Source organism: Pseudorasbora parva, chromosome 5 (assembly GCF_024679245.1).
Source record: "Pseudorasbora parva isolate DD20220531a chromosome 5, ASM2467924v1, whole genome shotgun sequence".
Classification (NCBI taxonomy): domain Eukaryota; kingdom Metazoa; phylum Chordata; class Actinopteri; order Cypriniformes; family Gobionidae; genus Pseudorasbora; species Pseudorasbora parva.
This window is the reverse complement of record NC_090176.1, coordinates 45,887,259-45,911,845: the sequence shown is the minus strand read 5'-3', so window position 1 is coordinate 45,911,845 and position 24,587 is coordinate 45,887,259. Positions and strand designations below refer to the sequence as shown.

Here is a 24,587-nt window from a genome sequence, read left to right as displayed (position 1 = left end):
CTGTAATCTTTAGGGATTCAAAGCTTGTAGGTTAAAAAAAACTGAGGCTATCAAAGTCTGATAGCATGAAATTAGAAATAGAAATGTTTACACAATGTTGAGAGAGTGTACTTACAATGATAATGATCAACAGACATAAATTTAAAGTTACAGAAAAATAGTATTTAATGTCTTACACCGTATGATTACGAGACTTGTTGGCTGTCAACGCCAACCAAGAATGCAAGTTATTAAAGTGATTGCATGCAGCCCTATGGACCTTGAGATAACAAAAGCAAGCTCATTTTCTTATATTAAAGGTTAGAGGCAGAACTATTTTTAAAGCAGTAATGTATCTCACACATGCTTGCAGTTATGGTGAATTAAAAGGAACAGGCCAGGTTATAGATAAGGGTCAGTCGGTTGCCACAAACCCCTTAAATTCAATAATAATACCTTTTTTATCATTAGATATCTGAATGTCCCTAGATTTTTACAGCTACAGGTGCTAAATCTGATGTATGAAATCATGAAATATTAAAGGTAATGTGTGCAATTTATGTGCCAAATTGAATTGCAACTGAATTTCTCAAAAACACAAGACAATCCTGCCTCATTGTCACATCATTGGTTGAGTCAATACTTTGCTATCTTTGGCTGGTCTGTATACTTATTTCAATAAAATCATGTCAATAAATAGTGTTTTGTTTGTAGATATTAGCTTAATACATTCTGCACATGCCCTCATCTTTAATATCAAGAAGAATACCTTTTTGAATGGAGAAATTGACTGAATAAAGGCCAGTTCACACCAAGAAGAATAACTCTAAAGATAACTATATTAGCGTCCACACCGAATCATGATAATGCTCTTTATTATAAGCACATGCGGCAGTTACGTCATCTTTCACTTTAAATGCTTGAGCTCTTAATCCACCTAAAATTGGGTGGATTATTATTGGTTTCTATTGTTTATCAGCTGGAAAATTCATTTATTGTTTCCTTGTGTCATTATCATAGTTTTGTCGTGACTCTTTGAGTGTTTGGCATTGTAATGGATATAGCAATGTTGATATGTTTGGCCTTGTTAGAATAGATCTGCTACGCTGCTGTGATCATACAGGTGGACCTGGGAAAGGTGAAGGGTTTCTGCTACAGCAAATTCTGGCCAAGTATATGAAGGTTAAGCAGCTACTTGGCTACTGATACAGCAGGAACCCATCAGCTGTGTATTTTAAGCTTTGTTCAGACTGTCAGCTAGTGATGGGGAGTCGACTCCAGATTCTTCGACTCTGAATAGCCCAGAGCCGGTGTCGACTCCAGCACTGGAATCGACTCTCAGTGTCGACTCTGTTGCTGTGTCTGAAATCACTCGCTTGTTAACAGATTCTCTAATCCTTATATGGTTCATGGCAGTTGAGTGCAGTATATAAGCAAGGAGAGAATGAAATGAAGCGAGGAAATCAGACACTTACATAGTACACCGCATCAGATAGCTGTCGCAGAAACTTTGTCACACACACATTTATCCTACATGTAATGCAGCTCACTTTAGAAATAGAGAAGTCATAGTGACTTTCATTTGTAATTATGCAAATGCTTTCTCTATGCTAGCTTTAGTTTAATTGATGGTATATTAATGCAATAAATATTTCATTATATATTGCAATATTTAATATGCCAGAGAGGCATGAAATCCCTCTCTAGAACTTTTTCCTTCATTGTTCCTGGTTGGTGGAACGATCTTCCGTCCCCCATACGCACAACAGAATCACTCGCTTCTTTCAAAAGACAGGTAAAAACTCATCTCTTCCATGAGCACTTAATCTTACATAAAAAAAAAGAAAAACTCGTTCCCCCTCTATTTCTCCTTTCTTCTTTCCATTTCTGGTCTTTGCTACTCTGAGCAGTGTACAAATCTTGGTATTTTGGGCACTTTTTGTGTTTCTTTGCCTCTTCTTGACGGATCACTTCCTGTACTCCTGAGTTGTAAGTCGCTTTGGATAAAAGCATCTGCTAAATGCATAAATGTAAATCTAAATGTAAATATAGGTATAGATTTGGTTTTCAACCTTGTGTTCATAATCATTAAACTAACCATTAAAAAAAATCAAGAATAAAGGAATACATTTTTGTATGTATTTTAGTATTTAGTATCTTTAACTCACCTTTTAAGAATGACATCACGTGCATTTAGCGCTATCACTCGACAACAGCTGTTTTTGTGACTTTTCCCTCAGTAAATTAGGCATTGGCAACAGCTAGATAGCAAGACCACTCATCAAGTCATTGCTAAATTGGACACATTTTTGACCGCCACGCTAAAAGTGTTTTAATAAGGGGATTTTAAAGGTCCCGTTCTTCACGATTCCATCTTTCAAACTTTAGTTAGTGTGTAATGTTGCTGTTAGAGCATAAATAATACCTGTAAAATATATTAAGCTCAAAGTTCAATGCCAAGCGTGATATTTTATTTAACAGAAGTTACCTTTCAAAGCCTACAGCGAACGGCCGGTTTGGACTACAGCAGGAAGTGCAGGGATGTAATGACGTCACTAGAACCGTTTGTTGACTAACCCTCCGCCCACAAGAACACGCAAAAAAGGGGGCGTGGTCTTGTTGCACTCTCACGTGGAGAAGAGCACATTCAGCGCTTACATCTCCCCGTTATGGTAAGAGGCGGGACCTTTCCGGGCAAAGTGCGCTAAGCTGCTGTCCAATCAGGTTTTTAGGACAGAGGAAACTGTTTTTTTTTTTTTTAGGACAGAGAAACAATCATCCGTTTTTAGGACAGAGGAAACAGCGCTGTACAGATAAGTAAATTGTGTGAAAAATACTGTGTTTTTTTACACGCGAAACATGAACTCATGTTATATTGCACACTGTAAACATAATCAAAGCTTCGAAAACACGCGAAGAATGGGACCTTTAAGGATTTGTGTTGGGGGGGGGGGGGGATTTAAGAGTGTAACAACTGCAATTTTTTATTATTTCTGACCCCGTTTTAATGTAAAGTAAATGGAGTCGAGGAGTCAATTCCGTAGACTCCTACAGTAGAATCGGGAATCGGAGTCGACTCCAAAAAACCTGGAATCGAACACCTCTACTGTCAGCCCAAATACCATTTTTAGGAATCTGATCTGTTTGACCGTCCACACAGTGTAATGCAACTGTTCAGATCTGAATACCTGCATTGGTTTCTATGCCAAAAGTAGCAGCAACAACAACTGCCACTTGGAGAGGTTTGCAATACAAATGTCTCATTTACAACATGTCATTGTGCAGCCGCCGCACACTGCACTACTGCTTCTTCCGAGGCAGTAGCAGAACCGTATGAGGCTGGTATTTGTGGCTTCATTCAGCTTTGTCGTTTCAGCCGGTTTCAAAACATTCTGTATTTTCATTTCCTGCTTGACCAGAACTTTGCCACAACACAACCTTGTTTCTGAAGCAACTTTCAGCCTGTTTTCTATAACAATATCTGGCATTTATGCTTCACGTGGCGTGAGAAAGTCACATAAACACGCAAAATCTGATCAAAGTACTCAGACTGAACCTGATTTCCAGTAGGATTTCAGTATAGGATTTAATTTTACACATGTAACTCAAAACAAAATTGTTTTGACAGTTCTGATTTCAGTCTGACAGTCTGAAGGAGGCTATAGAGAATGACGTGACTTGAAGTAGATTGAGTTAAAGGGGGGGGTGAAATGCTGTTTCATGCATACTGATCTTTTTACACTGTTAAAGACTTGGAATCCCATACTAAACATAGACAAAGTTTCAAAAGTTAAGGTGGATGTTTGATGGGAGTATTTGTCAAAAATACTACTTCCGGTTAGTCATAAGTTTCGGCAAGTTTTTTTCGATCATGGGTCCACTTGACGTTAAAAGGTCGGAATTTCCTTGTATGGGCCGTACGGACAATTCTACCGGAAGAGCGTGAGAGAGAGAGAGAGAGAGAGAGAGAGAGAGAGAGAGAGAGAGAGAGAGAGAGAGAGAGAGAGCGAAAGCAACAGGCTACGCCCATCAAAGCGGGGCTCGTAGGCTGCGCTGCACAGGTGATGTGACTTCAAGAAATTAACAATGTCACCAAAAAAAGTGCGTTTTTGGTTGCCAGACCAAGACAGTCCTGTACAGATTGCCAAAAAACCCAGCGTTAAGGCAACAGTGGATGGAATATGCTTTTCCGGATCAGCAACTGAGTTGCGCAAAGGTTTATGTCTGTTCACTGCATTTCGGTGCCGACTGTTTCATAAACAAGGCCCAGCTCGACGCCGGATTTTCCGATCGCCTAATGCTGAAGGATGGAGCAGTCCCAACGATAAAGGTCCCAACGTTAGAACCGCAGGCGGTGAGTGAGACTGCTTCAAATGTCTGTGTTTTTGCCTATGCCCATCAAGTAGCCCAAACATGATCACGTATAGTTAATTGATCAATGGAGCATGCGATGTGTAGTGCGTGTACATTTGTTTAGCTGGCCACTATATGTGTAACTTTATGTTTGTGTATTGTAAAAGCACTCCAAACAACAATACACAAAGAGTGGGGAAATATGTTGAACTAAATAAGCGCGCTTCTTCATTCAAATGTGCTACTATTCCGTGTCTTTCTATGTAAACACTAGCCTGCCGTGCAAAACCAGTCCGCTTACTACAATTGTCTACACAAACCACGCGTAAACACACACACACACGTGCACAACTGCACTTCCCACATGTACACCTTCAAAGACAAAAATACGACGATATAATTCAAGTGTAAAAATGTAAATAACACAAGTCGCTAAGCATATTATATAGTTAGTGTATAACTTGTACCACATAGAGACGTCCTGCTCTAGTCGTTTTTTGCTGCTGCTTCGGAAAGACTCGGAACAGCGCATCTTTCTTATATAATTATAAAAAAAATAAAGACTTTTCGGAGATATGCAGGATGCAATGCTACTCTATAGGTACTCAAGATTGACATGACACTGACTGAAACTGAGTGTTTCACCCCCCCTTTAAAAACTCCCAGCCTGCAGAATCTAGAGCAGGGGCCGCCAAGTATATTTGGCCACAGGCCAAAAAAAATTTGCCATTAGATGGCGGGCCAGAATATAGTCAAGAGATAATTTAATAATTAATTAATTAAATAAATAAATAAAAATAACTAATTTATTCTAACTCATAACTAACTCATTTACTTGGCCGCATTTATCTTTCCCTTGATTGCAAGGTCAAGGGAAAGATAATGATTCGTCATGTCCCTGCAGCTGAAAAAAAAACCCACAGCATGATACTGCTACCACCACGCTTCACCGTTGGGACTTTATTGGACAGGTGATGAGCAGTGGGTGGTTTTCTCCACACATATTGCTTAGAATTAAGGCCAAAAAGTTCTATCTTTGTCTCATCAGACCAGAGAATCTTATTTCTCACCATCGACACAAACTCCATGCAGGCTTTCATGTGACTTGCCCTGAGAAAAGGCTTCCGGCAGGCCACTCTAGCATAAAGCCCCAAATGGTGGAGGGCTGTAGTGATGGTCGACTTTCTACAACTTTCTCCCATCTCCCGACTGCATCTCTGAAGCTCAGCCACAGTGATCTTTGGGTTCTTCTTTGCCTCTCTCACCAAGGCTCTTCTCCACAAATACCTCAGTTTGGCTGGGCAGCCAGATCTAGGAAGGGTTCTGGTCATCCCAAATTTAAGGATTATGGAGGCCACTGTGCTCTTAGGAAATTTTAAGTGCAGTAGATTTTTTTCTTGTAATCTTGGCCAGAGCTGCCTTGCCACAATTCTGTCTCTGAGCTCTTCAGGCAGTTCCTTTGACCTCATGATCGTCATTTGCTCTGACATGCGCTATGAGCTGTAAGGTCTTATATAGACAGGTGTGTGGCTTTCCTAATCAAGTCCAATCAGTATAATCAAACACAGCTGGACTCAAATGAAGGTATAGAACTATCTGTATAGGTATAGAAATGGACAGCACCCGAGTTAAATGTATGAGTGTCACAGCAAAGGTTCTGAATAGAACCAGGTGATATTTCAATTTTGAATAAATCTGCAAAAATGTCAACATTTCTGTGTTTTAATGAGAAAAAACTTGATTTTAGCATGATTTTAGCAAATGGCTGCAATATAACAAAACTGAAAAATGTAAGGGGGTCTGAATACTTTCTGTACCCACTGTATAAGAACAGTTTACAAATAGGCTACTCAATTTGTTTTTTATATCAAAAGACACTTATGTTGAATAAATAGATTGTTGCATTTAACACAATAAATAAGTTGCTGGAGAACGATAACATAAGGCTAAAACACCGCTTTAGTAGTTCATTTATGCTCTTTTTTTTCTGGATTGAAAATAAAAATAAATATATATATATATATATATATATATATATATACAATAAATAAGGTGCTAAATAAGTTTCACACACATATATACATATACATATGTACATATATACATATATATATATATATATATATATATATATATATATATATATATATATATATATATATATATATATATATATATATATATATATATATATATATATATATATTGTCTCGAAACAAAGAAACTGGGATAGGATAAAGTATTTCAAAATAATAACAATATAAAAGATATACACAACTCAAGTAGTTTTCTAATTAATTTATCTTATCAGGCCAAATCTCTTCTGACTGTTCTGAAAGTATAATTTTTCCTTTTCTTTTTCCTCTGTCCAAAGGAAAACTTGCATTCCCAGAAATATACTGGCAGGAGAGTCCAAAAGCCTCATATTTCACATTAATATTCCTCTATTATTTTCCCTTTCCTATCCATATAGTTTGTCTCACCAGGTTAAAATCTGTCTTGTTTCTTCCTCTGTTCATGACAGTACACGTCCTGTCTGGCATTATCCATGTTAGGGCTGCACAATTTGGGGGAAATATCTAATTGCGATTATTCTCTATATTATAAAACATATGAACCTCTTATGCATCCACTGTGGGGGAATAAATCCTTATGTACTGTACACTGGAGAAAAAACATATTGATTTTCATATATATTTATTTAGAGAAGTATGATTGTTCCTATTTTTTACCCAAAAAAATGGGACTGTGTGAGCACTGCTGGGCACTAAACACACTCATGTTTCATTAATACTGGAGGCCAGAGGGCACCCTCAAGCAGAAACTAGCAGAAAGTAATATAATGATGTTTTCAGGCAATCCCGAATGTGAAGCTAGTGCTGTGTAGCTGAGTTAAATAAAAAGAAGATAGAAACACTTTGATTAAACATGATTAAAGACAATAAACACATGACTGAGACAATATATGGTGTATTTGAGTTCTTCAAACCTTCACGGGTATTTTCATAATAATAAAATATATTATAATGCAGTGCCTATTGACATAGACTTCGTCACTGTATAGAATACTATAAAAACGAATCGTCCGGATTATTGTTTGGGTTTGAATGGTCAAAAATATGTAAAAATGCACGGTCTGGCGAGTACTCAGGTAAAGACAGATGCGCTGTTCCGAGTCTTTCCGAAAAAAGCCGAGCGGGTGGGGGCGTGTCGTGTGAGTGGAGCTAAATAATGACGTGTGCAGCAGCGCGCTGCAGTGAGGAAAGTGAGTCGCTCTGTGAGGAAAGTGATTCGCTCAGTGAGGAAAGTGATTCGCCCGCCGCGTGAGGAAAGTGATTCGCTCTGTGAGGAAAGTGATTCGCTCAGTGAGGAAAGGGATTCGCCCGCCGCGTGAGGAAAGTGAGTCGCTCTGTGAGGAAAGTGATTCGCTCTGTGAGGAAAGTGATTCGCTCAGTGAGGAAAGTGATTCGCCCGCCGCGTGAGGAAAGTGAGTCGCTCGGTGAGGAAAGTGATTCGCTCAGTGAGGAAAGTGATTCGCCTGCCGCGTGAGGAAAGTGAGTCGCTCTGTGAGGAAAGTGATTCGCCCGTCGCGTGAGGAAAGTGCTAATACAGATCGACCGCCGGCCTATCAGTGGGTAAGTCAGTAGCTACTGGTTATATCACCTGTTTAGCATCCTACAAGCCAGCGCTTTGATGGGCGTAGCCTGTTGCTTTCGCTCTCTCCCTCGCTCTCTCTCACGCGCTTCCGGTAGAATTGTCCGTAAGGCCCATACAAGGAAATTCCGCCCCCACTAACGTCAATGGGGACGCATGATCTCAAAAAACTTGCCGAAACTTATGACTAACCGGAAGTAGTATTTTTGACAAAGAAATACTCCCATCAAACGTCCACCTTAACTTTTGAAACTTTGTCTATGTTTAGTATGGGATTCCAAGTCTTTAACAGTGTAAAAAGATCAGTATGCATGAAACAGCATTTCACCCCCCCTTTAAGCTGGACCTAACGTTCTGTGTGATTAATGTTAATCAAACAACAATGAAAAATAGAAAACCACCGCATGCTTGGCTAAATAACTACAATATATTTATTAAGAATCAGTGTATAGTTAAATTATAGAGTGAAGACTAAGTAGTTTTATATTTGATTATTTAATTTCCTTATTGACGTGCTACTGTTAAATGAACCTAATGTAGCTGAAAAATAAGTGTTTTTGTCATTTTGTTTGTAATTTGCATTTTTTGCTTATTTTTAAAACCAAAGATAGAATTAAAAATCTATATTCTAATTATAAAATTACATTTAAAAAATATAGAATTACTCATCATGAAATAAGATTTTTGGTCATCTGAAACTGTTGAGAAGTGAAAGGTTAGTGAATGATAACATGATTGATAATGTGATCTCTCTTTGTAAGGATGTTCACGCTAGCATTAAGTTATTATAGCAATAAGAGGAGGGAATAGTCAAAAACCAGGGCAGGAACATGCTGGCCAAGTGAATTTTTAGTAACAAAATAAAACAATGACTAAATTCTGTCGTCAAATTAATCAATTACATTTACTGTTTTTTTTGTTTGTTTGTTTTTTGTTTTTTTGCTGTTTGGCTTCACCGTGGTATCGATTTACTATCGGTATCAAGGTATTTTAGTTTGGTATCATATCGAAGTCATAATTTTGGTATTGTGACAACACTATTCCAGTTTGTAGCCAACTGACATGAACCACTGAGCCACTGCCACCCCATGTCTGACTCTGATCCCGAATCACAATGAACCAACAAATAAAGGATTCTCCAGCCTGTGACAGCGTGCTAAGGTTTGTTCTTGTGCTAAGACACGTACACATAATCAAAACGAGCTGTATCAATGCGATACAATCACATAATAAAAACATATTTTACTCACACAAGTGTGTTGCACCATTCCTGTCGGATCCAATATAGAAGGCACAAAATTGTGTTTTAATCTCAATATGTCTGCAAATCCAGCTCAACCTGTATCTTGTTTACAATGATTCCACAGTGAAATTAAGTGAACACGATGTCTTCCCACCTCAGCTGGAACTTCATTAAAAATAAAGTTCAACCACACATTTCGAATATTAGAATCAGAAGGAAGCTTATGCAGCGACTGTTCTTCCACAACCAGGAATAGCTCAATATCCTGCTATCCTATTCAGCATGGTTGTTGTTGCTGGCTAGCACGAGCCAAACAGATCCACAAGTCAGTGGGCGGGGCTTCTGAATTAGGCATGCTTATTATTCTGTAGAGGCGGTGTTTCACCACATGATGTCAAGGTGATGCATATTCTGAAATTGATCGTTTTCTGGGCCTGTTGTCTATAAAAGCTTTTCTTTGACTAACAAGGACGTTTTCAGCTCTAAAACTTACAGGATATTCTTACATTACCATAACCTTTTACATATCAAAACCCAAGGGAAAGTTGATATGACCCCTTTACGCTTTCATAATCGCACATAAGACAAACCGTGATTGCGGTTGAATTTCGATTAATCGTGCAGCCTTAATCCGCCTTTAGGATTTAGGAGCAGTCAGTCATTAACCTCTGGGTTCATCTGACAGCGAGCTGGTAGTTACATTAACTGACAGAGACTCTTATTGATCCATTTAATGTCTGGACGCCTGTCAAATTCTCAGCCAGGCTGGGCCACATCTCTCTTTGGTCATGTCACACCCCTATTTCAAATGTATATTTAGGTGAGTAATTAAATATATTGCAGGGTTGAGATGAAAGAGCCTAGAGTCTGTCCAAGCCAGCTCTTTTTGCATGAGAGCTCTGTGAATCTGGCATAGAGGAGCGTGAAAGGAAGGGCTGGCCAATATTCGCTCTGCTGAAGGAATTTTTCCTTGTAGAAGGTGTAGCCATCGTTTTTTTATTTTTCTATGAACTTAGTATGTAATACATGAAAGGGCCATGATGAATTAGGGAAAGTCTACCACACCACTCCCAAAAAGAACAGATGCCAGGTTTTTGCTTTCTTCCTTTTCTTTTTTGACAATAACTATAAATTTGAATCTTCTTGTAGAGGAAAGTGCATCGTTCAGGCTCTGGGCATATTACATTGAACAATAATGAATCTCAGTGCTATTAAAAGAGCCGGGGGTTACAATTAATGAGCACAGTAGTAATAACTCAAAACATAATGAAAGTTATACTTTGATGAGGTGAGTGATCGGAGCTAGCCGAGTCAACAGTAAGTTACAAAGTGTGAGGTCTGGCAGCGATTCTGAGAGGAGGGGAAAGTATGAGCTAGCATGTTTGCCATCCTGTATGGATTTTGAACAAATATGCTGTAATTGTTGATGTAAGCAGAGCATAAACAGAAAGAGGTATAGCCATAATAACTGGCCAAGAACGTTTGCTTATAAGCTTTGTCATAGTTTTCTCCACAGCTTGACTGCTGGAAATATCAGAAGCAAACCATGCAAGCCAAAACTGCTCTTTCTGAACGCTAAATGCTGAAGAGGCACATTAGGGAAGTCAAGTTATTACGCAGCTCTTAAATTTAATTTCAAATGTTGAAATAATGCTGTGCTTGAATATAAAGGACGTAACATTTTAAGACCAACTATTACACACCATTAATTTAGCATGTATGTTTTTGGTGACTTGGGTCATAAAAGCTTCAAATAAATAAATAATTAAAATAAATAAATAATAAAATACATACATACATACATACACAAGAGGTTGTGCATTTTAGTTTAGGCATGACTACATAATTTAAATAATTATTGAATTCATAATGAAATAATGAAATGTTTATTTATAAATAATTCTTCCATGTTGTTTGGTTAACTTTAAACTGTTTAGCAACTTAAATTAAATTAATAAGAATAGGCCTAGGGCTGCACAATTAAATTTATAATCGCAATTACGATTATGGATACGATTATGTAATTGTTCAAAGCCGTGATTAAAAAAAAACAACAACAAAAAATGTATAGCCTATTATTCTGCGTGCTTAGATCATGTTACACTGTCAATCAATCAATCAATCAATCAATCAATCAATCAATCAATCAATCAATCAATCAATCAATCAATCAATAAATCAATCAATCAATCAATCAATCAATCAATCAATCAATCAATCAACTTTATTTATATAGCGCTTTTACAATCACGATTGTGTCAAAGCAGCTTCACAGTGTTAAACAGGATAATATTGCAACAAAATTAGATTTGGCTGTACAGTCGTTCTGGAGAAAACAGTGATGTTATCAGCTTATTTTAATTTATCATATAGCGAAAATGTTGGCAGATCTGTATTATAGTTTATAGAATTAATTAAAACCTACTTCATAAATTGTATTTGTATAATTAGTTGAATAACTTTGATCATAATTTTAGTGTCCCCAACTGAGCAAGCCAAGCCAAAGGCGACAGTGGCAAGGAACCAAAACTCCATCAGGGCATGATGGAGAAAAATAAACCTTGGGAGAAACCAGACTCAGTCGGGGTGCCAGTTCTCCTCTGGCCTCCTCTGGCATATCACACCGTGTATGATTATTATTCTGGCAACATTACAGGTGTATGAATACATGAAAGATCAGAATTATTGCGCCCGAGACGGGTTTTTGAGCATGACGTGCCGGTGAGGCAAATTCAGAGGAGACACCAATTGACACGGTCTCAGCAGACACTCCAGGATGCGTTGGTCACACTCACACACACACACACACACACACACACACACACACACACACACGGCCGACTGCAGCAAACCTCGGGATAAACAGAGAGACCAACATTAGCGTAGATGCCACTCACTTTATGATATAAAGAGTACATCAGGTGGGGGGAAGTGTTCCCGGTTCCGGCTGACCTAGTTAATGCAGCCTAACAATCAGTCAATTGATTTGAATAATGAAAGTTAAAAATGTGCTATGTGTATGCCATAGTAAAGAGATGTGTTTTTAGTCTAGATTTAAACTGACAGAGTGTGTCTGCTTCCCGAACAATGCTAGGAAGACTGTTCCAGAGTTTAGGTGCTAAATAGGAAAAGGATCGACCACCTGCAGTTGATTTAGATATTCTAGGTATTATCTACTGGCCAGAGTTTTGAGACCGCAATAGACGTGATGGAGTATAATGTGTTAAGAGTTCGCTTAAGTACTGGGGAGCTAAACCATTTAGTGCTTTGTAAGTAATAAGTAAGATTTTAAAATGTATGCGATGTTTAATAGGGACCAGTGCAGTGTTGACAGAACTGGGCTAATATGATCATACTTCCTGGTTCTAGTAAGAACTTGAGCTGCTGCATTTTGGACTAGCTGGAGTTTGTTTATTAAGCGAGCAGGGCAACCACCCAGTAGAGCATTACAATAATCTAGCCTTGAGCTCATGAACGCATGTACTAACTGTTCAGCATTTTGCATTGAAAGCATGTGCCGTAATTTAGATATACAGGTCCTTCTCAAAAAATTAGAATACGTGATAAAAGTTCACTATTTTCTATAATGTAATGATAAAAATTAAACTTTCATATATTTTAGATTCATTGCACACCAACTGAAACATTTCAGGCCTTTTATTGTTTTAATACTGATGATTTTGGCATACAGCTCATGAAAACCCAAAATTCCTATCTAAAAACATTAGCATATTCATCCGACCAATAAAAGAAAAAGTGTTTTTAATACAAAAAAAGTTAACCTTCAAATAATTATGTTCAGTTATGCACTAAATACTTGGTCGGGAATCCTTTTGCAGAAATTAATGCTTCAATGCGGCGTGGCATTATGGAGGCCCAGGATGCTTCGTTAGCGGCCTTAAGCTCATCCAGAGTGTTGGGTCTTGCGTCTCTCAACTTTCTCTTCATAATATCCCACAGATTCTCTATGGGGTTCAGGTCAGGAGAGTTGGCAGGCCAATTGAGCACAGAAATACCATGGTCAGTAAACCATTTACCAGTGGTTTTGGCACTGTGAGCAGGTGCCAGGTCATGCTGAAAAACGAAATCTTCATCTCCATAAAGCTTTTCAGCAGATGGAAGCATGAAGTGCTCCAAAATCTCCTGATAGCTAGCTGCATTGACGCTGCCCTTGATAAAACACAGTGGACCAACACCAGCAGCTGACATGGCACCCCAGACCATCACTGACTGTGGGTACTTGACACTGGACTTCAGGCATTTTGGCATTTCCTTCTCCCCAGTCTTCCTCCAGACTCTGGCACCTTGATTTCCGAATGACATGCAAAATTTGCTTTCATCCGAAAAAAGTACTTTGGACCACTGAGCAACAGTCCAGTGCTGCTTCTCTGTAGCCCAAAGTGGCTTGACCTGGGGAATGCGGCACCTGTAGCCCATTTCCTGCACACGCCTGTGCACGGTGGCTCTGGATGTTTCTACTCCAGACTCAGTCCACTGCTTCCGCAGGTCCCCCAAGGTCTGGAATCAGTCCTTCTCCATAATCTTCCTCAGGGTCCAGTCACCTCTTCTCGTTGTGCAGCGTTTTTTGCCACACTTTTTCCTTCCCACAGACTTCCCACTGAGGTGCCTTGATACAGCACTCTGGGAACAGCCTATTCATTCAGAAATGTCTTTCTGTGTCTTACCCTCTCGCTTGAGGGTAATGATGGCCTTCTGGACAGGGTCGGGTCGGCAGTCTTACCCATGATTGCGGTTTTGAGTAATGAAGTTTTTAAAAGCCTCAGGAATCTTTTGCAGGTGTTTAGAGTTAATTAGTTGATTCAGATGATTAGGTTAATAGCTCGTTTAGAGAACCTTTTCATGAAATGCTACTTTTTTGAGATTTTTGGTTTTCATGAGCTGTTTGCCAAAATCTTCAGTATTAAAACAATAAAAGACCTCAAATATTTCAGTTGGTGTGCAATGAATCTAAAATATATGAAAGTTTAATTTTTATCATTACATTATGGAAAATAATGAACTTTTATCACATATGCTAATTTTTTGAGAAGGACATTTATTTTTAAGATGGTAGAATGCGGTTTTACCATGGTTTCATTTTACAATGAAAGATTGGTATCAAAGAGCACACCCAGGTTCTTCACTGACGATGAGGGCTTGACAGAGCAGTCATCAAGTGTTAGACAGTATTCTAGGTTACTACTTGTCGAGCTTTTCTGTCCAATAATTAAAAATTCAGTTTTATCTGAATTAAGTTGCAGGAAATTACTATTCATCCAATTTTTTTATATCAGCCATGCATTCCGTTAATCTTGTGAATTGGTAAGCTTCATCAGGGCGTGAGGAAATATAGAGCTGAGTATCGTCAGCATAACAATGAAAACTAACGCCATGCTTCCTAATGATGTCTCCCAGTGGTAGCATATACAGGCTGAAAAGCAACGGTCCTAACACTGAGCCTTGCGGTACTCCATACTGAACTTGTGAACGGTGTGACATCTCTTCATTTACTGCTACAAACTGATAACGGTCAGATAAGTACGATTTAAACCATGCCAAAGCAGTTCCACTAACGCCAACATAATTTTCGATTCTATTCAGAAGAGTATTGTGATCGATAGTATCGAATGCAGCGCTAAGATTGAGTAACAGTAATAGAGAGATACAACCACAATCAGATGATAAGAGTAAATCATTTGTAACTCTAATTAGAGCAGTCTCAGTACTATGATACGGTCTAAATCCTGACTGGAAACCCTCACATATACAATTTCTTTCTAAAAAGGAACATAATTGTGATGACACAGCCTTTTCTAGTATTTTTGATAGAAACGGTAGATTCGAGATTGGCCTGTAATTGACTAATTCTTTAGGATCAAGTTGCGTTTTTTTAATAAGTGGTTTAATTATAGCCAACTTAAAAGTTTTCGGTACATATCCTAATGTCAAGGATGAATTAATAATAATAAGCAGAGGACCTATGAGCTCTAAAAGCATCTCTTTTAGTAGCCTAGTCGGTAAAGGGTCAAGCATACATGTTCATACATTTTGATGATTTAACAAGTTTAGCCAATTCTTCTCCTCCTAATAGCAGTGAATGTGTGTAATTTTTCCTCGGTGACACTACAATGCTCTGTCTGAAGTGATACTGTAGTAGACGGCTGCATGTTTATAATTTTATTCCTAATATTATCAATCTTACTAGTAAAGAAGTTCATAAAGTCATTACTGCCGTGTTGTTTACAAATGTCAGAAGCTGAAGCTTTATTTTTTGATAATTTAGCCACTGTATCGAATAAATACCTAGGGTTGTGTTTGTTTTCTTCTAAAAGAGTTGAGAAATAAGCAGATCTAGCAGTTTTTATGGCCTTTATATATGCAATCATGCTCTCTTTCCACAAATTGCGAAAATCCTCCAGTTTTGTTTTCTTCCAGCTGCGCTCCCTTTTTCTGGCTGCTGTTTTAAGGGCCTGAGTGTGCTCGTTGTACCACGGCGTTGGATTATTTGCTTTAATCTTCTTTAAGCGCCGGGGAGCAACTATGTCTAAAGTGCTAGTAAAGAGAGAGTCAATAGTTTCTGTTGCAACATCAAGTTCCTCTTGGCTATCTGTAATTCTGAGGAGATGGAACTGATGAGGAAGTTTATGTACAAAGCAATCTTTAGTCACAGCGGTTATCGTTCTGCCATATTTGAAGCAGGGGGATGGCTTTGCAGCCTTAGGTAAATTAAGTATACATGATATTAGGTAATGATCTGAGATGTCATCGCTCTGCTGCAGAATTTTAACAGTATCAACATTTATTCCATGTGACATTATTAGATCTAAAGTATGATTAAGGTGATGAGTGGGTCCCGATACGTGTTGTCTAACTCCAATAGAGTTTAGAATGTCTCTAAATGCCAATCCCAATGCGTCTTTTTCATTGTCTACATGGATATTAAAATCACCAACAATTAGTACTTTATCTACAGCTAATACTAACTCTCATACAAAACCAGCAAATTCTTTGATAAAGTCTGTATTGTGCCCTGGTGGCCTGTATACAGTAGCCAACACAAATGTCAAACGGGATTTTTATCATTTACACTACACAGCGTTACATAAAGCACCAAAACTTCAAAAGAATAATATTTGAAACTAGACTTCTGAGAAATACTGAAAATATTATTATAAATTACAGCAACACCTCCCCCTTTACCTTTCAGGTGTGGCTCATGTTTATAACAATAATCTCGGGGGTTGCACTCATTTAAAGTAATGTAATCGTCAGGTTTTAGCCAGGTTTCTGTCAAACACAGCACATCTAAGCTATGCTCTAAAATCATATCATTAACAATAAGCGTTTTTGGAGAAAGGGATCAAATATTCAGCAAGCCAAGCTTTATCAATTGTTCATCTGTATTATATCTGTTGTTTATTTGTTGGACATCAATTAAATTTTTACTGTTGAATGGTTTAGATGTTTTTTTGTATTTACTAATTCGGGGAACAGACACAGTCTCTATGTGATAATATCTAGGTAAAAGAGTCTCTATGTGCTGGGATTTAGCTGACTTTGGTGATGTGAGACAGCTAGCAGACGGTTGGTTTAGCCAGTTTGTCTGCTTCCTGTGACAGCAGTACGCTGAATGGTCGAATGCACGCAAAATAGCACAGAAGCCATGCACTCAGCCTATATGTTTTTTCGTTTAGCTTCTGAACACAAATGAAGATATTTGTTATAAAACCTGCGATTTTTGTCCCTCCATTTAAGTCCATTCCCAGTGCCGCGGGCATCATAAAGTATTGACGCTTAAGGCATCAAGCCAGTGGAACTTTGGATCAAAAAGATCCAAAAAATGTCATAAAAGCATTGTAAAAATAACTAATCGAGTTTCTAATCCAAATCCAAAAGTCTTCTGAAGAGACACAATGACTATCTGATTATCAGATTTACCATGAATCGCATACTGTAGCAAAAACGGACGTTCAAATGAGTGTGAGACACACGAAAACAACATGAGAGTGAGTACATGCAGAATTACATTTTTTATATAAGCTAAAAATGTACAGTTTAGGAAGTCATTTTGACACACTCTTTCTTGCAATTAGAACTGTGACGGATTGCATTCGTCTGGAATAACACTCCTCAAAGTCAAAGAGCAAACACCATTTAAAGCGACACTCCTTACAGTGATAGCGCAAACATAATTTAAATCACCAAATCATATAAAAATTTAGTAGTATGATTATTTAAAACATTTTAGATGGTTTATTATTCTTACGTGTATAGTGCATTAATAGCGGGAGAGGAGGGACTCAATTACATTCTCTGTTTTAAGTTGGGCAAAGTACTTATTTCTTTTTTTGAAGTGAGAACAGGAACCTGTGCAGTCTGAGGTGAAAAACTAAACCAAGAACAGTATGTGCAGTGAGATGAATGAGAGGGGTGTTTCTGTGAGTGCTTCCAAATCCCCTCTGGCTGAAGGCCACCTGTTCTGTTCTCCTCCACGTGTTGATGGAGGGATCCCTTGCACTGGATTCGCATGATACCACACAACTCGCTCCGTCTGCATTGCATTTGATTCGCAAGCTATTACAGTGCTCGCAAGGCAGCGCTTAATTGATATTACTCAGACATTAGGTCAGGACATCAGGTTTTTTTGGAACACTTAAGTTCAAACTACTGCGAATAATACAGCCTGAAGCACTGAATGTACAGACTAAAATCAAACTTTGTTGTGAGCTACCTGTGTTTGGCTTTCTACTTTTTAAAATTAAGATTAAAGTTTGAAAATAAACCATTAACTACCATACAATGAGTAATGTGAGTTTAATTCTTAATATTAACATTAGTCAAAGTTTAATATGTTTAAACCCCTAACCCTCAGTATGAACAATAGTAGAGATGTTTGTCTCGATATGCATCATTAAAGGGATAGTTCACCCAAAAATTAAAATCAGCCCAAGATTTACACACCCTTTACTCACCAAGAGTTACAAACCACATTCCGAAAAAGTTGGGACACTGTACAAATTGTAAATTAAAACAGAATGCAATGATGTGGAAGTTTCAAATTTCGATATTTTATTCAGAATTCAACATAGGTGACATATCAAATGTTTAAACTGAGAAAATATATAATTTTAAGGGAAAAATACATTGATTTTAAATTTCATGGCATCAACACATCTCAAAAAATTTGGGACAAGGCCATGTTGACCACTGTATGGCATCCGCTCTTCTTTTTATAACAGTCAGCAAACGTCTGGGGACTGAGGAGACAAGTTGCTCAAGTTTAGGAATAGGAATGTTGTGCCATTCTTGTCTTCTAGTTGCTCAACTGTCTTAGGTCCTCTTTGCAGCATCTTCCTATTTATGATGCACCAAATGTTTTCTATGGGTGAAAGATCTGGACTGCAGGCTGGCCATTTCAGTACCCAGATCCTTCATCTACACAGCTATGATGTTGTAATTGATGCAGTTTGAGGTCTGGCATTGTCATGATGGAAAATGCAAGGTCTTCCCTGAAAGAGACAACGTCTGGATGGGAGCACATGTTGCTCAAGAACTTGGATATAGCTTTCAGCATTGATGGTGCCTTTCCAGATGTGTGCCCATGCCACACACACTCATGCAACCCCATACCATCAGAGATGCAGGCTTCTGAACTAAGCGTTGATAAAAACTTGGGTTGTACTTGTCCTCTTTAGTTTGGATGACATTGCGTCCCAGTTTTCCAAAAAGAACTGCAAATTTTGATTAATATGACTACAGAACAGTTTTATGAGTCTTTGCCCAGAGAAAACGTCTGCGCTTCTGGATCATGTTTAGATATAGCTTCATTTTTGACCTATAGAGTTTTAGCCAGCAACAGCGAATGGCACGGTGGATTGTGTTTACCGACAATGTTTTCTGTAAGGATTCCTGAGCCCATGTTGTGATTACATTTTACATTACACTACTTGTATACTATAATACTTGTAAGTAATGCAGTGCTGTCTAAGGGCACGAAGATCACAGGCACCCAGTATGGTTTTCTGGCCTTGACCCTTACGCACACAGATTGTTCCAGATTCTCTAAGGGTGCGTTCACACTTGTCATGTTTGGTTCGATTAAAACGAACCCTGGTGCGGTTGCTCGGTTAGTGCGGTTCATTTGAACATATGTGAACGCTGCCATCCGAACCCTGGTGCGCACCAAACAAGCGGACCGAGACCGCTAAAAAGATGGGTCTCGGTCCGCTTCCAAACGAACTCTGGTGCGGTTCGATTGATATATGAACGCAACACGGACCAAAGACATGTAAACGGACCAAAAACCGGACGTAATGTCACAAGATGCGACGCATAATGCAGCTGATTTGACGACGCGGAAAGATCGGTGTATCCAAAATGAGTAACTTTAACATTAGAGGGCAAACCTGGAGCAACGAGGAAGAGCCTCGATCATCAATATTTGGTCAGACGAGCATGTTTCGAAAATGCTAAAACACACAAAAAGCATACCTGGCTCTTCTCATCAAAGTTCCTGTGTTGCCCATTATTAGCAGGTGCAGACGACAGCGGCCGTCTCTGTTCTGCACAACGGAGGGAATCCTGCTGCTGTTTTGAATGTTTTGAACATTTTATGAGCTCTTCATGAGTTCTCAGCGGGTAAAAATAATGCCACATGTACACGCATAAAATGATCGCGTTTAATCCAGCACACAGCGTTGTTTTGAACATTTCATGAGCTCTTCATGAGTTCTCTGGTAAGAAATAATGCCAAATGTGTTACACGCATAAAATGATCGCGTTTAATCCAGCACACAGCGTTGTTTTGAATGTTTTGAACATTTCATGAGCTCTTCATGAGTTCTCTGGTAAAAAATAATACCATGTACACGCATAAAATGCCCGCGCGTGTAATCCGCACACAGCATTGTTCTGAATGTTCGGTAAGCGAGCTCCTACGTCATATAAGCCGACCAATCAGGTTGTGAGCGTCTCCCTGTGCCTTTGGTTCGGTAACTTTAGGTTCGCTGTTAAAAATGCCCGTGTGAACGCTAAGCGGACCAGGACTATTATGTTTGTTTTTGTTTTTTGGTCCGGACCAAACGAACCAAACGAACCGAACTACAAGTGTGAACGCACCCTTAATCTTTGGATATTATGTACTATAGAGTAGTGCTGGGCAGTATGACCAAAAATTTATATCACAATATTTTTCAAAACTATATTGGTTTCACAGTACATGAAAGTATTTTTCCACCTGAACACATGAATAGTAAAATATGACAACAGAGAGAAACTGTGTTGAGGGCACCTTAAGCATTTTAAAGGGATCCCATGGTGTTGAGACTTGTATGGCTTAATATAACATTAACAATGTCTCTTACTGAAATATGTAGTAGAAAACCCATGAAAGATCTACATTATTTAAAAAAATCGATTTTATATTTGGACCATGGGCGGCGCCATTTTGTTTGCGTTCTAGGTTGATGACGTAGAGTGGTTGCACTACTCAATCAGCTGGCGCTACCCGTAGCTATTTTTACCACAACGCAAACTCGAAAATTGTTTCAGAGTTAAACAAAACCAATGAATTGCTTTGTAATTGTACTTGAAACACACGCCATTCCTCCTTGCAGATCCTCTCCAGCTCTGTCAGGTTGGATGGTAAACGTTGGTGAACAGACATTTTCAGGTCTCTCCAGAGATGCTCAATTGGGTTTAAGTAAGGGCTCTGGATTGGCCATTCAAGAAGAGTCACTGAGTTGTTGTGAAGCTACTCCTTCGTTATTTTAGCTGTGTGCTCTGGAGAAGGTTTTCATCCAGGTTATCCCTGTTCTTGGCCACATTAATCCTTCCCTTGATTGCAATCAGTCGTCCTGTCCCTGCAGCTAAAAAAAGACCCCCCTTCACAGCATAATGCTGCCACCACCATGCTTCACTGTTGGGACTGTATTACACAGGTGATTTTTTTTCTCCACACATACTACTTAGAATTAAAGCCAAAAAGTTGTTTTTTTTGGTCTCATCAGACCAGAGAATCTTATTTTTTACTATCTTGGAGACTTTCAGGCGTTTTTTATCTATTTAGCAAACTTTCATGTGTCTTGCACTGAGGAGAGGCTTCCGGCAGGCCACTCTGCCATAAAGTCCCGACTGGTGGAGGGCTGCAGTGATGGTTGACTTTCTACCACTTTCTCCCATCTCCGACTCCATCTCTGGAGGTCAGCCACAGTGATCTTTGGGTTCTTCTTTATCTCTCTCACCAAGGCTCTTCTATAGCTTAGTTTGCCCGGACGGCCAGCTCTAAGGGTTCTGGTCATCCCAAACGTCTTCCATTTAAGGATTACGGAGGCCACTGTGCTCTTAGGAACCACATTTTTTTGTAACTATGGCCAGAGCTGTGTCTTGCCACAATTCTGTCTCTGAGCTCTTCAGGCAGTTCCTTTGACCTCCTGATTGTCATTTGCTCTGACATGCGCTGTGAGCTGTAAGGTCTTATATAGACAGGTGTGTGGCTTTCCTAATCAAGTCCAATCAGTATGATCAAACACAGCTGGACTCAAATGAAGTAGTCAAACCATCTCAAGGATGAACAGAAGAAATGGACAGCGCCTGAGTTAAATAGTAGTTTTTCTTTTTTAATAAATCTGCAAAAATTTCAACAATTCTGTGTTTCTGCCAATATGGTAGTGGTGTGTTTACATTAATGAGAAAAAAATAACGTAAATGATTTTAGCAAATGGCTACAATATAACAAATAGTGAAAAATTGTAGGGGTTCTGAATACTTTCCGTACCCACTGTACATTTAACTTTTGCGGCCTCTTATTGCTACCTGTCCCAACTTTTTTGTAATGTGTAGCTCTCATGAAATCCAAAATGAGCCAATATTTGGCATGCCATTTCAAAATGTCTCACTTTCATTATTTAATATGTTATCTATATTCTATTGTGAATAAAATACACTCACCTAAGGGATTATTAGGAACACCATACTAATACTGTGTTTGACCCCCTTTCGCCTTCAGAACTGTCTTCATTTTATGTGGCATTGATTCAACAAGGTGCTGAAAGCATTCTTTAGAAATGTTGGCCCAAATTGATAGGATAGTATCTTGCAGTTGATGGAGATTTGTGGGATGTACATCCAGGCCACAAAGCTCCTGTTCCAACACATTCCAAATTTGCTCTTTTGGGTTGAGATCTGGTGACTCTGGGGGCCATTTTAGTACAGTGAACTCATTGTCATGTTCAAGAAACCAATTTTAAATTATTCAAGCTTTGTGACATGGTGCATTTTTCTGCTGGAAGTAGCCATCAGAGGATGGGTACATGGTGGTCACAAAGGGATGGACATGGTCAGAAACAATGCTCAGGTAGGCTGTGGCATTTAAATGATGCCCAATTGGCACTAAGGGGCCTAAAGTGTGCCAAGAAAACATCCCCCACACCATTAAACCACCAGCAGCCTGCACAGTGTTAACAACGCATGATGTATCCATGTTCTTATTCTGTTTACGCCATCTTCCCCGTGATTGTGTAGTAGGGATGGCTCACTCACGTCACTTTTTTAAAATCCTCTACAGCGCAAACATGATTCCCACAAACGCGGCGCCGAGGAGCTTGTTTGTAATCGGAGGACAAATGGCTCCTCAGTTTCGAAATGGTTTGGGTACAAGGTGATCGTGTTGAAAATAAAGGCGTTTGTCTAGCGTTAGAAGCTCATTTGAAACATTGCCGCTCATTTAAGAAAATGGCAGCTCCGAAGAGTTTCGAGGTAGTCACCAGAGCTGACAACTGATTGGTTGATCATAATCCATTACATACCATCTATACATTACATTACATACTATATCCATTACTTTCTATCAAAGTTTTATGACATTATCAAGATGAATTTGTTCTGACAGTTTATCTCTAAACTCGTCATATTTTATTACCATTTTCTAAAGTATAGTGAATAAACTGATAAAGTGAGAATGATGAAGGTGTCTGAATAGATTTTGGTTTGACTGTAGGCAAACAATCTTTTTTTATTAAATTTTTAATAGTTAAACTGCTTTTAGAGCATTCTGTCAGCCTTTCAAGATACTAAAAGATTACTTTGATGTCATATAGTATTTAATTGAACATTTACAGTAACTGCAGAGCTAACCTTAATGAAAGCAATTAGCTCCTATAATGTCACTGTAAAATAATTGTAAAGCACAACCTCTCATTACTTGTTGTTTTTACAAAATGATGGCAAAATAATATAAAAGTATAACTATATAATGTACAGTATAAAAGAACACATATGGTCCTGGTCTTTTACCCCATGTGTAATTGAGGCTCCAGAGCCCATGCCACAACTCATAAAGCGAATGCTAAATTACTGACTCACCTGCCATAGAAACTGGTACAAATCCAGCGCTTTCCTGTTTGGTCTCCAAACCTGTTTTCCTTGGAGTGCCATTAATAGACTCATGGCTCGGCAAAGAAGGATCCAGAAGACAGACTCTTTGTGCCAGACACGTTTAGATTTGATGAGGATCGAGCTAAGTGAAGTGTGTTAAAAGTTTCCCTCCAGGTGTTATTTAGCTTGATAAGAGCGGTCCAGCATCACAACCTGCCAGGAAAAGTGAAAGAAAGAAAAAACCTTACATCCAATAAAAAGAAGAACAAATCAGTAATGCGATAAATGTGCTTCTCATTATGCAACAAGCATGTTTCATAAAAAGGAGAAGAAAAACAGTTTTAACTGGAAAGGACACCTGTTTCAAATCTCTGATTAAGGAAGCAGAAAGATCTGGAAATGTAGAGAGGGATGGAACAGGCCTCAACCCCATCCTGCCCTTGTTTACTTCTGACGAATGCGATTTATCATAGCCACATTGCCAAAAAGGAGCGATATGACTAATGTGACCAGAGTGATAAATTGAGCAAATGATAGATCATAATCAACATCAAGTGCTTGAGAGAACGCTTCTGTGCTCTCAATGCTCCCCAACAGAATCTGTTCCCTCGCTGGCAAACCACAGATGAATGCTTTAAATCCTACTCATCAAAGCCAACACCAGTGATTTACTTAAAGGAATAGTTCTCCCAAAAATCAGACATTATTCACTCACCCTCATGTTATTGCAAACTCAAATGCTGTTCTTTTTTCCATACAACAAAGGTTTATAGTGACCACCAGGATTGAGCGGCATTTAGGATGGAATTAAAAATGCATTTTGGATTACGAATTAATTCCTAAATATTAACTTATGTAGCAAACAGGATTAAGTATTGCAATTTGAATGTTAGGATTGAAATCATTTGAAATTAATATACAAGCTTTTCATATTCACACTGCTTTTAAAGGCAAACTTTGAATTTTGGAATGTGGGAAAGTCTTG

The 24,587-nt window shown here is 38.7% G+C and overlaps 1 long non-coding RNA gene across 1 annotated transcript in view; it reads right to left on the bottom strand.

Annotated features, from left to right (window-relative positions):
- Window positions 1–23,801, bottom strand: part of LOC137075655 (uncharacterized) — a 68,798-nt gene extending 44,997 nt beyond the window's left edge. The window contains exon 1 of the long non-coding RNA XR_010905077.1: window positions 23,591–23,801. This is a non-coding gene — a long non-coding RNA (uncharacterized lncRNA). The remainder of the gene's footprint in view (window positions 1–23,590) is intronic.
- Window positions 23,802–24,587: the final 786 nt, after the last annotated feature.